This window comes from Athene noctua, chromosome 13 (assembly GCF_965140245.1).
Source record: "Athene noctua chromosome 13, bAthNoc1.hap1.1, whole genome shotgun sequence".
Taxonomy (NCBI): Eukaryota; Metazoa; Chordata; class Aves; order Strigiformes; family Strigidae; genus Athene; species Athene noctua.
The window spans coordinates 1,781,284-1,795,923 of record NC_134049.1 but is presented as its reverse complement, the minus strand read 5'-3'; positions in this window follow the sequence as shown (position 1 = coordinate 1,795,923).

Here is a 14,640-nt window from a genome sequence, read left to right as displayed (position 1 = left end):
CCCACTAGTGTCAAACAGGAAAGAGTGTCTTCAACTCCAACAGCTTATCCACAGAATTACTTGAGAAGCTTACCAACAGAAATAATAAAAAAATTTTAATTGTTTTCTCTAATCTGTTTTACTAGTTTTCAGTGATATTCTCATGCTAGGGACTGTAGAAATCAAATTTGTAGGCAAAACTGAAAACAGAAGAATAATTTACCATTACTGCATTAGTCTGAATTAAATACCCATTTCTTACAAATCCCTTGAAAATTAAAGAAAAAAGCTGAACAAATATGCAGAAAATATTAAATTATTGTATTAAATTAAATTCAGCTAGCAGACATAAAATTTACATAAATGGATTCAGTGTTACTCGTAAAATACAGCTGGGCAAGTGTTGGAAAGTATTCAGTTGTTTACACATGCTTATTTTGATGGTATTTTCATACCATTTGTGTTTGCCTTTTGGCATCACATTTACATGATTGACTTGTACTATCAAAAATTCATAAAAATGAATTTTCAGGAGACAAAGTCTAAATTATTTCAGAAATTATAATCAAGAAATGGGAGACAAACATTAGACTGACTAATGAGCAGAGCTGGGATTTCAGAAAAATGTTACTGTAAGTATTTGATGAAATAAAAGAAAAATTAAAGCACGTATCTGGAGAATATCTGCTTCTCTTGTGTGTGCTACTCTGAGTGAACGCATACACACATCACAGTATAAATCAATTTGTAAATGATGAATCTACAAAACCTACTTTGGAGACAAACTCAGTTGAGAAGGAAATGAACAAAAGAATCTTTTCAAACAGAATCTGTAGCTGAAAATCAGCTTACCTAAACAAACTGTTCCTAAGACTCATGCCCTATGACCGTTTTGCTATGACAATTCAGGTTCAGATTTCAAAGACTGCGGCAATCAAAGCCGAAAGCCTTCCCTATGAATTCAGTTAAATAAATCAATCCCTGCAGAATATGAAATAACAAATAAGCATACTGGAGACTTTGTAGCAAAAGCCATTGAATTGTCATAGATTAATCTTCTGCTAAGTAAAAGATTAAACAGAAAATCCAAGGAAGAAAGCGAAGCCTGCTCTTTAGTATTTTTCGGGTGTTTCTCCTACTGTCCTGACAGTAGAGTAGCAGAGCACAGTCCCAGGATCCCCTCTGCATTGACTTCGGGTCTCACCAGGGAACACCTATTTCTCAAGTTTTTCAGAGCAGTCATTAGGTGGACAACCCAGAGAGCACTATGGGTCACAAAACCAGCGGTTCACAGCTCTGGTCTGTAAACCTGCCATGCACTGCTGTTTAACTCTAGACATAATGGATAAAATATTGGTAAGCGCATTGCTTTTACTAGAGCCGTAACAGAGCATTCCCAGGCAGAGCTCAGAGACCTCCATCTTCCCTTGCCCTAGATATACACGAGCTTGCTGACAATTACTGCTCTTGGTTCACTGCCATTCCTCTGATAGTTACTGAGGCAGCTCTAACTTTCATTCCTTTGAAGCCTAAGAGGCCTCACACGTTTTGTTCAATAATGTTTTCCCATTTGAGTAGGAAGTTTTTTGTTGCTGAGTGATGGCAGTTGACTGCAATGTTAAGCCCCCAGGCCAGGTCACAACAATAAGAAAACAAATGTCAATTACTGACTAGCAGAATCAAAAAAATGAAAAGGAATTGCCAAAATATGCACTGAACAGTAGAACACTAATGGAAAACCAGGGTAGTGAATGCACTCCCCTCCCCTAGATAGCAGTCTCCAAGACTGTGAGTGGAGAGGGCACTGTACATGCACAAAGCCTGCTAGCTTGCTGTCAGCTCACAGCACATGGTAGGGCTTTGTCCATAAAGACACACAGAGTTTCTCTGCATTACAGAGCAGTCACACATAAAAAGCACCACACACATCTAAACTGGGTGCACAAAATTGCTCTGCTGTTATGTTTCAAAACTCTCGGTGACCAAAATGTTAGTATTTGAACGATATATATAAAAAGAAACAGAAAAGTAAACCATGCCCTTGCCTTGCTTTTAAAATTGAAGTGCTAAAGTAGGGGTGTTTTGAATGAATAGCGGCGATCATTGCTCTTGGGGTGGAAGAAAAGACCCTGGAAGACACAGGGGTAGCTGCTAAGAAAGAGAGGAGTCTCAGCAGGGGTGGCAGGAACATTACAGGTGAGGAGTAAAATGGCATGAGTATTGGGATATTTTACAGAGATAAGGGAAAAATAATCATCCTCAGAACATAATCAGCCCGTGAAGTAACTTTTATATAGTCTCCTTCACTATTTTTCCAATGGTATGGGGAGACACTCAGAGGAAAAGGTGGCGAGGAAGAAAAGAGAGGGATGGAGGTGGAACGGGGCTGGCAGGCAGTCTGGCCTCCAACTGCAGTCCTGAACTCACAGCACAACCAGAAGAACCAGCTGTGACCCACAGAACAGACACAAAGCTAGATCTGGCTCTGTATTTGTGTCACGTTCTAGTCTAGTCCAAGAGTTGCTTCTTTTAATTGTGTTAATTGTGATTTCAGTGGAGGTACAAGACACAATTCGATCCCTGAGAGGGTCTCCCCACTCCTTTTGTACTAAGTGGAGTCTCAATACATTAGGTCTGCATTTAACTATCTTATGCTACAAAAAGACAAGCATATTCCCAGCCTGGAGGCTATCACAAATAAATTCAAGCTAAGAAGTCTGCAGAGATTATTCCCCTGAATAATACGTACCCAAGACACAACAGCATTAACTGGGCAGAATATTCTCTTAAGGAGCCTGAGAAACAATAGCAATCTAGTGAGCATCAATATATCAACACACTAATTCGCACCTAGGTGACAATATTAAATCTCTCTGCCCTTAAAATGCTATCATCTTTTCCTCTGTAATTTGTGAGAAACTCAGAGAAGCCAGACTGAGCTTCCTCAGCACAATGACCACTACGGAATTAGGTCAAGTTCCTCACTCTCCCCTACTCAGCTTGACAATATAGACAAAATATTGCAGGAGCCACTAAAGTGAGCTAGAGTCAGTGGCAGCAGTGAACTTCCCTCCTATCAAATATACTCTAGAATATTCAATTGCAGCACATCTCGCTACTGTAGAGAATTTAATTTCTGATCAGGTAGAAATTCCACAGCAGAAAAAAGATAGAAACCAGAAATACTGTTTACATTTAACATTTGCTTACTGCAATTTTATTAGATGAAAACAATAAAGAATATAACCCTGAATTGTCACACAGACAGTAAGAAAAAGCTCTACACAAAATTTACTGCATGAATCAACACTATTTATTCTATTTACAAAGTGTTTATAAACAGCTGGGAATTTTGGCAAATGCTATTATTTAGACTGGGTGGCTAAGTCTGTGAGAAGGAGTTAAATCTTTGTTGAATTCTCCAAGTCAGCTATTGAGGCTAGGGCCAGCTGAGAGAGTCCTGTTTGGCTGAATGCAATGGCTAGAATCACCTTATTGAAACACAGAACTGAGTCAACATCCAGCACTTCGTGCATTGCTTCTACTAGCAAATGCAACTAATCAGAAGAATACTTTGAGAGAATAACACCTGTCTTTATGCAGAGAGCAAAGTGAGCACATTAGAAAACATAACCTGGCAGAGGAGGAGAGGAGGAAAGCTTGGAAGATCATTATTTACAGTAACAGTTTGCATCTGGATGACAGTATCAAATAAAATATCACTAAAAAAAAAAAAAACACAAAAAAAACCCCACACCCAAAACAAGATACATTGCTATAAAACAGAGAAGGAAGGGCAGAAATGAAAGAAAAGGGCCTTTCTGCACAATTCTAGAACAGACTTATCAGCTAGAGTCCTTTGAGACTTTTACACTGTAAATTATTGGACAACTGACTGACAGATAATTAGCAGGTATCTACATACCAAGGTGACTGTGACTAACCATAAGAAAGAAAGAAACCAAAAATTCTGCAGACCTTAATGTGCAGGAGGTCTAGCATGAGGAATAAAGTTCCAGATACCACTTGAGATTCCATAATAAGAACAAAATTTGTTAGATTTATATCAAGTACCAGACATACTTCCAGTATTTCTGTGGTTAATATATGGTAGGGAAGTGGTACAAGAGGCTTTTCCCATTCTTTCTGCCCATGAAAGGTTTGTTTTTAGAACACTGTTTGAACAGAAATTTAAAATGGCTGTTGAACTCAGTGGTAACACACAGAGAACACAGCATCTTTTACTGTGTAAAATTAAACTCAGACAGTGCCATAATATCAGGAAAATAAGCTAAATTGTGGGGGGTGGGAGATCACTAAAACACATTAATATGAGTTGGACTGTCCAGACAGAGCTAGAAGCGGACAGTGCCAGTGAAGAGACCTGTTAAAGACTGCAGCAGCACCGGGTCACTAATTACGGAACATTTTGAGGCTATGTGACTTTTCAACCCGGGAATCCAAATGATTATGCCCCCGCTTCGGGGCCTGCTTGAGGCAGAGTTCTTAACTGATGTTATCTTTCCCAGATTAAAACACAGAAAATGCTCTAGCTGCTGAGGCTGGTGACAATTCACTGCACAGCAGGGCTCTGCAGTGGCCCAAAGATCTGAGTAGTAACCAGAGTAGTAGGGCAGTCCAGGAGCTCACTGGTGGATCCTTTGTCTCAAAGCCAGAATTAACTCTTTGTATTTAGCCCACCCATCTACATTAGAGAAAGGCAAGTTAGGGGAGTGCAATTTCTCTCCAGTGTCAAAACTTCAACAGTTTATGATAACATCCACGATACTTCAGTTCCATAAGCACTGTGAACAAAAACTACCTGAACCAGAATTTGTATTCCAGAGGAACATCTAAATGGCTGTTAAGCTCACGCTCAGAAAGACAGTCATCTCAATACTACACTTGAAAGAAATCTAGGGAAGTTGTTCAAGATTACACCTCTAGTAAGGTTATTTGTCCATTTTTTGTCATTGCAGCTGAAAGTTACCATGTAAATAATTCTGTATTATTTAAAACACCATCAGAAAAGGCATATATCTTAATAGTAGCAATACTGACCTTGTACCAAAACCTGACTACACAAAACTAGTAACTGCAGATTTATATTCTGCAAAAACAGAACCATTAAAACAAAAGAAAAAAAAAAAGTTTGATGAAATAACCTATGAATATGGTCTTTGTCACCAGCATAATTTAATTCACAGGTATGATTTACAGGAAGAAAGGATTCTCATTGAGATTTATAACCTGTGCAATAGAGGAATGAGCTCTGTGAAACCGTTCTTGAGATAAGGGCATGACTGGATGCTAAAAGATTCAAAAAGAGGAATCAGAATCCATAAAACTTGAAGGGTCAAAGTCACCTTTGGCCACTATCCTACGAGACTGTTTTAAATCATTTTTGTAACACGTTTTTGTGCCAACTTTTTAAATAAAAGTATTCTATTTTATTTTGCCAAAGAAGGAGCATTATAATTATGAAAATTAAAGCTATTCTGATTTTTTAAAGAAATATCATTAGAAAGTTTATGTTGAGTAAAATTAAACTGATACCCACCAGACTCAGTACATAGAAGGTAATGCAACTTCAGTGAAATCATTTTCTCCTTTGAAAGCCACCAGATTTCAGAATTTAATTTTTTTTTTTTTTCCTCTCTGAGACCTGATTCATACCCCACTGAAAACAAGCTTTTCCTGTTGAATTCAGTGGATTCTCACTAAGAAAGAGATGTGCCAAACATGATGTGCAACTATGTTTGTGTAAAGGCAGGTGTATCCAGAAAACAAGATCCTGTGCTGTCCCATGTGGAGATTAATTGACTTAGAGTCTCCCCTACAGATATATACGTTCCTCTAACATGCAGCCTCCTTTTTTATTTCGTATTCTTGGTGGTATTATAAGAACAGACTCCTGATTAGGCCATCAGTGAGCCAAAGGTCACAAGTCAGGATTTCAAGACCAGTGAGCCCCTCTCAGCATTCATCCTGTGCTGCTAACCTATGCACAATCATATCCTTCTGAGGGAAGCAATGTCCCATCATCATTATTCACACACAGAGAAACTGAGAATTAAATTATTTGTTTAAGCTATAGAGGGCCAGTGAGAATCCGAATTGAAATTCAGGCAGCCTTAGCTTCCAAATTCACTCTCTAACCATTGCCCCTTGGCTTCTGTCTGAGGCACAATATGGGGTACGTCGCTATCTCTGCTTATAATTATGGGTGTTTACTGTTTGATATGCTTCAATTATTTTATTAGACCAAAGTAGGAAGCCTTCAACTGACTTTTCAAGCAAACCTGCCCTCTGGGTAATTGTAGGTACTAAGTAAAAAAAAAAAAAAAAAAGCCCACAAATAACCCAGCTCCTTGAAATTTCTAGAGAGAGATCTCAATATGAGAAGTAAGTCCATTCTCACTGTAGTGAGTGTAGCAATATTCAGAGGCAAATAAATCATTCATTCACAATTTAAAAGTCATCACTGGAGAATACTTCACAATGCTTCTTTACCTATATATTTAATATTTGCTGTTAAAAAAAAAGTTTGAAGAGCTAAAGAGATCACAATCAGCTACAGCTATACTGTACAACTAACAAACACCTTAAGACAAATTTCTATTAACCCTTTCTGTGTGATATGGGCAAATGGGAAATGTAATAAATACAACTTAGTGGATGCTAATTACAACGAGAGCAAAAGCACGGAGCACTGGTGAACACTGTTTACACAGACTATTGAAATGGAACAAATACACAGCTCAACCTGGGGGCTCTTAATGGAAATTTTAAAAATCTGGGGAAACCACACAACTGAACAGGCAGAGGAATTAGAAAAGTAAAATCTGAACCTCTTTGTTTCAGTTCAGAACCTTCTACAACTACCACATTCCCAGTATCACCTTTGCTAAGAGCAAGCTAATAGCTTTCACTTAAAAACTAAAGCTAGGATGCCATATACCCACGGACAATTATTAAAATTTTCTTTCTAATCAGTTGGTAGAGCTGCCTGAGATTTGACCATAATACAAAAACTTGAGTTTTCACCACTAAAAGCAGACATCCTTTATGCCTTCTCAAATACTAAATTTTTATTCCATATGAAAAATACATCGCATCATCTGAAATTATTTTAATTTCTCTCACACAACTCAAGAGAAAGATAGCTTTTATTTGAAAGAGGTTATTCAATAATTGAATGCCCTTTCCCAGCTAGAAATGCAGGAGTTACTGTTAGGAACTAAAAGATGTTGCATGCACCAACAGCCATCAATAACTCCCATAAGACAATTAGCAATTTTTCTGCTAAACTGCAAATAACAAGATTACACAAGTACTTAATTCACAGCCTCACTAATACATTAAAAAATTCCCCTGTTAAAAAAAAAGTAAATCCATGCACACGCCATAGTATTTTTTAAGCTTTTCCTGTACACTTCTCCTAGAAGTTACAGAGTCACATAGTCCTACAATGATTTCCCTGGCTATTTTAAAGGTGCTTAGCTGAAACAGTACAGCAAAAACAAAATCTCATGACACCATAGGAACTGGGAGTTGTTCCCAGAAGCAAAATAGTTCACAAATAAACTATGGAATAATACCAAAAAAACCTACAAGGTTTTAGGTCATTTTCAGATATTGCTTCATTTGGCAAAATTCTAATATTTATATATTCGCTATCACTACATATCAAAAAGGCAAGTCCAAAGAAAAAATTCATATATCCCAAAAGGCTGAGTATTCTTCAAATTTAAGGAACTACTTAAATTCATTAAGCTACAAGGGCAAATTAGATCCAAATTTAAAATTTGAAACCATCAAGTTTTTAATTCAAACTTACCATGCTGTCTGATCTATGATTATACTGAACTTTAAGTACAGACAGCTATGTAAAATACCTTCCTCTAGGAAAAAGCAGTGAAGAAAGATTTATCTGCTTACATTTGTGTTTTAGTAGAACATGTTTTATAGCACATCTGGTGCAGATGCACTTTATATATGCCACCTATTAGCTGTAAACATGCAACCAGAAGTGGGTATTTTTGCTGCAAAGGGATTCTCCAACTCGGTAAGGTACGCTAGAATTAAGGGAAGCAGGAGCAGACCCAGGTGCCTGGGGTCACGCAGCAAATCCATGGCAGAACAAGGACCAGAGCCAGGCGCTGAACGCCACTTCGGCCCTCTCTCTGCAGGTTCTGCGCTTCACAGTGCGTTATTCTGCAGCATTATCCCGACTAACTAACCCAGGGAGCAAGAGATGACGGGTTTTGCTTCATCGGCATGCGACCATATTATTGTCAGCTATAACTATGATGCTGCTGCTAATTAATCAGAAACATTAAAAGGCCGAGAACTGAGGGCCATTTGGAAATATCACTATGAGCATTTCTACCAGCCCCCCCCCCCCCCCCCCCCATCATATAGCTATTTGATAAATTCATGACTGCGCCCAAACGGGAAAAATAGGGACTATAAGTCTTATTAGCCTGAACTCTTCCCACAGTGATTTCATTTTTCTTAACGTAAGAGAACCGAACTGGAAACCAGTCTCCCCTATATCTCGAAAAGCCTTTAGTTTAGTCAAGACAATTTTTATTATTAATCCTGAATTTGCCCAGTAATTAAAGGAAAATAAAGTATTAAACATTATATGGCAAAGATCTGCTAGGATTGTTGGAGAGAAAGAGAGGCATGTCTGCTGGACACTGAGGTTTCAAGGCAATTCTTTTTCATTAAAAATATATCATTTTTAGTTATTAGCCAGGAGCTGCTTTTATGTTATGAATTAAACCTCACAGAAAATAGCTTAGATTTAAAAAAAAAAAGATTTCTTCAGTCATTACTGAAGTAATGAATTCTCATTGGATGGTCCTAGGATAGCAGAATAAATATGTATGAGAAAGAAGCAAAGGCTTACACCTACACAATGTCAAGGTTATTCCATCAGCTGGCAAGAGTTACACAGCACAAAAACACACCTTTTTAAAAAGAGGTGTATTTGAACTTTAACTTTCTTTTAACTATCAAAGAAGTAAACTTCTGCACTTGAAAAACTGACACTGCTACTATTTAAGTAGTTTGGCTTTTCTTACAAAATATATTTGAAGTATAATTTGTAAGTCTTTACACAAAGTGGATCAAGTCCATTTCAAGAAGGACACATGTATAATGTAGTGTCCATCTAGATTAAAAACTTGAAAACAAGTTTTAAGTAAAGGTCAGTCCAAGGACTTGATAAAGAAAAAAGAGCTAGAAACAAAGAAAGTTCAATGTGAAGCTTGTCAGCAAAGTTACTGTACGAAACACATTCATTAAAGATACCCTATTTCCAAAGATAATTATTTAGTGTATAGTAAGCTTTTAAAGTCTTAACTACACCTTAGTTTTTTCTAAATAATAATTCAGAACAATGACTTAGGGATACTGTTTCAAAACATGCTCAAGAATACACCTTAAGGAACTCTCCACCTCCATGAATAAGTTTTTCCTCTGAATCTGAGGAGTCTGAAATAAGAGTGCTTTGTTTTGAAAGCGTACACGTTATGCCTCTCCTTCACAAACAAGAGTCAGAAACACATGGAAAAGTGCTCCTACCAGATCATGCATGTGACATCACCACACAAATCGTAAATCTGACAGATCTCATGTGGTTGGAATGAGGATCCCAACAGTAGGTTCCACGGTTTGATAAAGCCTCTCTCGTGTCCATTCACGATTGCTCATGCAATCTGGCAGATAACACTGGTGGACATTCCCAACAGTACTGGTACATATAAAACCAAAGTAATTAAGAGTTTTCCTGAACACACCTTTCGGACTTGGAAAATCAAGACCACCATCATATGCACACAGAAATACACATTCTGAAAACTAAGCTCAGAGAAAAAGGAATTCATGGAAACGTTTTAGGAAACGAACAACAAAAAGCAACAACAAAGTTGTCAGAAACACATGAAAAAGTTCAAAAAAACCCCAACAACACTCTCACTGCCTTGATAGGTATTTAATAATTCCGCTTATTTTTATATTTATATTACATGTCCGTATAGAGATAGATATTTGCTAAGTATGCCACCTGATTTTAATAATACTAATTCAAAAGGAAAACAAAAAACCCAACAAAAAAATCTCTATTAGCCGATAATGTTCAAATGAGTAACTCTCTTCAAATTACATATAAAACCAAAGATGCTCTAAATATAAGGGGATATATTTTTCTTCAGTAAATATTATGTTTAATTAATTTTACTCTGGAAAATCATGTTTTAATTTCCCTGATCCTTTCAAAATATCCAGCAATACAGACATTTACTTCCTGATTGTTTAAATCAGGTTGAAAATACCTAAACCACACATCAGCTACTATAGCCTCTAGCCATGAAGTTCTCCTTTTGTTGGATTTTAGCTTAGTAAAAGAAATGGTTCATCATTTCTTCTTATTAGCTAAGCTTCCATTATGTCATGCATCAGTTTCCTTTAATCAGAACAACACAGCATTGCCATGTTTTCACAAGGGTTTTTAATTCCGGCTCAGCTGCACAAAAGCACTTTATATACACTTAAAAACTATAAATGAGACAATACAGACTGTCAGTCTCATAAGCAATTGTGCATGTCGTTCTGTTAACAGTTGGAATCTACAGAGCTTAGCAGTGCTAAGCAAGACCCCACTAGGGTAGGGAACAGGAAAGGGTATCTTTTTTCTTGTAGGAAACACATTCATAATTATCTCACTACTCCTGACACACTTTCACCTCTGAGGACTTTGATATCAATAGGTAGATTTTGTATTTCCAAGTATAGAGCGGACATATATGAAGTGCTATTATGCAGTTATGTTCTGAATTCACACTTTCCAGAACAGATTTCACTGAAAAATGTGCATACAAAATGCAAAACATCTTCAGAATCAAGACACTTAATTTTAGAATTTTTACACCTGTAGCAAGGAAACATAAAAATAAACATCTATGTATGAAGTTTACAGGTCACAACCAAGTTCAGATAAAAAAAAATAAAATCACCTGAGGAAGAAACATTTGTACACCACTGAGAGGTTGTTCTGAAACTGCATCAAATCTCTGGGGAACGCAGAGAAGCTCTTGTGCTCAGATACTAAATGTTCATGGCAATTGCTTAGTGAAGGTTGACTGGATGTTACCGTCTCCATCTGGTTAGGAAGACCATACAGATAGAATTTTTTAAATATACAGAGCCTTACCTGTTGCTATCAGATAACAATCTTTTTCAGGAAGTTTTTTTCATTTGTATTTCATTTGTTTGCCTTTAACATCTCCACTCCAGGAAAAACAGTTACCCAGATAAACATTTCCCAAGGAAAAAAAAAAACAAAAAACAAAAAACAAACAACTGAACATTTATGAAATTAAAGGAATTTTTTTTAAATCATAAAGACAGATGATTTTTTCATCAAATGGAAGAGGGAAAGATACAGATATGATAAAAACCAGAGACTGTCACCTTTCTCCTATTTCCTGACTGAGGATGCAGTGAAGGGTGTTCAATTAAAACCACATGATGGAGAATGATTTCTCAGTACTTCTCCTCAATGCTTTTAGCACTTCTATAAAGGCAATCTCTGCATAGTGGAGCCCTCAGAGAGAACAGCTATTTACAGAGAAAAATTGATCCAAAAGGTTCACCAGCATCTTGCACTGAGTTTTAGGGCACATAAGAAACCAACTCTCATTCAGACACTCTAAAACAAAATTATGATCCCTGTCACCACATGCTCTCTCCTGTCTGCTGGATCACTGACACGTTGTCAGTCTGTGTCTAGACATCCAACACTTATCAAGAGCTGATTCTTCCCCATTCTGAACTCTAATATCAGTATGAAGAACATATAAGAGAATCTTTAACAAATTTTTGCATCTCTTTCGCAGTATACAGTGCAAAGCAGCAGAGAATTATATCCACACCACACTGTTGTCATAAGGTGACTTTCCAGCTTTAACTTCAGCAGGCAGCTGTCAGCAAATCTGCCAGAGACATGTCCAGTTTATTGCATTTTGAACAAGGACTTTCTTACCCAGCACTGTTGCTCCCTTATTGCATCGTGCACTGGTACTGCTTCACTCCCATGACCCTGAGGGCAAATGCATTCATCAGGGAATAATGACATGGGCTAAGCCAAAACCAGCATGGCTACAGTACTGTTGATCAACCTGCAAACTGGGTGCATCCTTCAGATGAAAACATGGCGGAGTCTAAATACTGCCAAAAATCAACAGCACATTGTCTACAACAACATCGTTAGAAAGAGAATAGAAACCTGAGTGCAAGTAATTAAACCATACAAAGATGGAAGGATCTCATATAGGTTTGAAAGCAGTGATCTCTGGTTTACTGAATTAATTCTAAGCCATTTTCAGCTAGCTCTCCTTGAATCTCTCCCTGTGTGTTGCTGAAGTTCCCATTAGAAAACATTGAATTTCAGCCCTGAGATGAAAACATATTCTGACACCACAATTTCACATTACAAATTCTCCACTGTTAACGCTGTTGTGGAGTTCCTAGTTGGGAAAGGAAGAGTCTGTGTGAATAAGAGAGAAAGCATGGGTGTCTTTCTTTCAAGAAGCCACTTGCATACATTGTGAGCCCATTTAAACTCGTCTTGTCTTTTCATGATCAGTCCCTACTATGTCACTACAGAGCAGCCCTGAAATGCTGCACAATGCTTCCAGGTTCAATCAACCACCTTAAAATGAATGTGCGGTCATTACCTTAGCTTCCTATCCTCAACCAGGCCCTATTTCTGGAAAATTAGGTCACATTTCTCCTGTAGCACGCTAGAAATACTGTGGAGTTATTGCACAAGGCAACAATGCAGAGCTGATGGAGCTGGACATCACTGATGAGAATAGCTGCAATCTGAGTAACAAAAGTAATATCCAGAAAATACTGCTTTGCAGGGATTTTGTCTCGCAAAAAGCAAGCTATCTTCTAGCATATCAGTGAAAAACATTCACATCAAGTGCTTGGGTTTGGGGGTTTATGCTGCTGCATGATAACAGTCTGCTTTCACCATCATTCATTGGTGTATAATCACCCCAATGTTCACAGAAAATCTGAGGATGAATGGAAGACATACTCATGTTATCCGACTCCTTGCTTTCTCTATGCCCCAAAAAACAGCTCTGCCATTTACTATACAGACAATCTTTCACTTACTGCTGTGACAATAAACAAGCCTTATCCTCCACAGACCCAGTGTGCTGTGATAAGAGAACATTCCTTTTCAGAAGGAGGAGTTCTGAGCTGCACCAAGCTGAAAATCTCCTGCAAAGACACCTGCAAGTCTTCTGAGATTTGTGATTCTTGTTTAAACAGCGGGTCAGGAACAGCAAAATCAGCCATCCTGTGCCTTTCAAGACTTCTCATTACAGTATTTGTAGATGTCAATGGAAATTTATGCAAGAAGTTTTATTGTTCATACTCCAATTAAAAAACAAAACAAAACAAAACACAACAACCAAACAAAACCACACACACCCCCCCTGGCTTCTGGTAGAAACAGTCCCAAGCCGTACACCTCCCAGCCAAGACAAATAAAAGCTGGATTCATTTGGATGCAGGAACCTATTAACAAAGATATCATTAACAAATTTGCTTTATAATGAGGTCCCACAGGGAAGCCAAGGGATCAGGAGTTTAGGACTGTCTCTGCTTGTCCTTTTTGTTATTTGATTTATGATCTAACCAATCCTGGCAAATATTTGCCATTAGAGATTATACTGTGATTTTAAGAACACCCAGTAACAGAACCAGTTCTTAATTAGACTCACTACAATTTGAGAATTTCACTCTCATTTGATATTCTTTCAGCCTTGAAGTCTGTCCACAAAGAACAAGATTTTTAGCACCAGGTTAAGCCACGTTCTTGGCAGAGACCCAGAATACAGAGCACCTTCCTCCCCCACCCCAGCTCCTTTCTTTCAACCTCATTTTGTGTGATTAACCATGCACGGTGCATGGCTTTCTACAGACTGCAAAGCAAAGCCATTGCTGTCATAAAAAGCTTTTTTTTTCATAATCAGATAACAAGATTTAACATGCCATTTGTATTCATTATACAGCTGATGAGCAACTCCCAGGTTGCATGGTTTAGTCCTCCTGCAGGCTGTTTGGCCGTTATAAAAATGAACAAGTTTTGGAGCATCCAAATATGTTGGTATAAATAAACAAGAGTTGAAATATAAAGAGGATGATACATAACTATTGTAATACAGTCTATAGCCTGCAAACATATCTACACCAGAAGCAGCAGAAGTTTTTTCTTTTTCCTTTTTTTTTTTTCCCCCCCAAAATATACCTTCATTTGAACTTCCCTTCACCTATACTTTTTAAGTTCTTCTGATCAATGTGCATTTCAAAAGATTAGATGTGTGCAGACAGACCAAATACTGCCTGGAAGGATGTGAAAATACACCATAAATAGTTACAGAAATAGAAGAGGCATCTTTAATACTCTGGAACCTACTGACCCCAAGTACAAAGCCTGTTCCAGGGGTGCAGAGGGAAGAATGAAAGTAAGTCTGATAAACAGAGCCCTACCTATTGGTGACGAGGCAATCTGTTCAATTTAATGCTACTAACATCTGCTGTAGATACAGCCAACATAAAGCTGGGTATTAAATA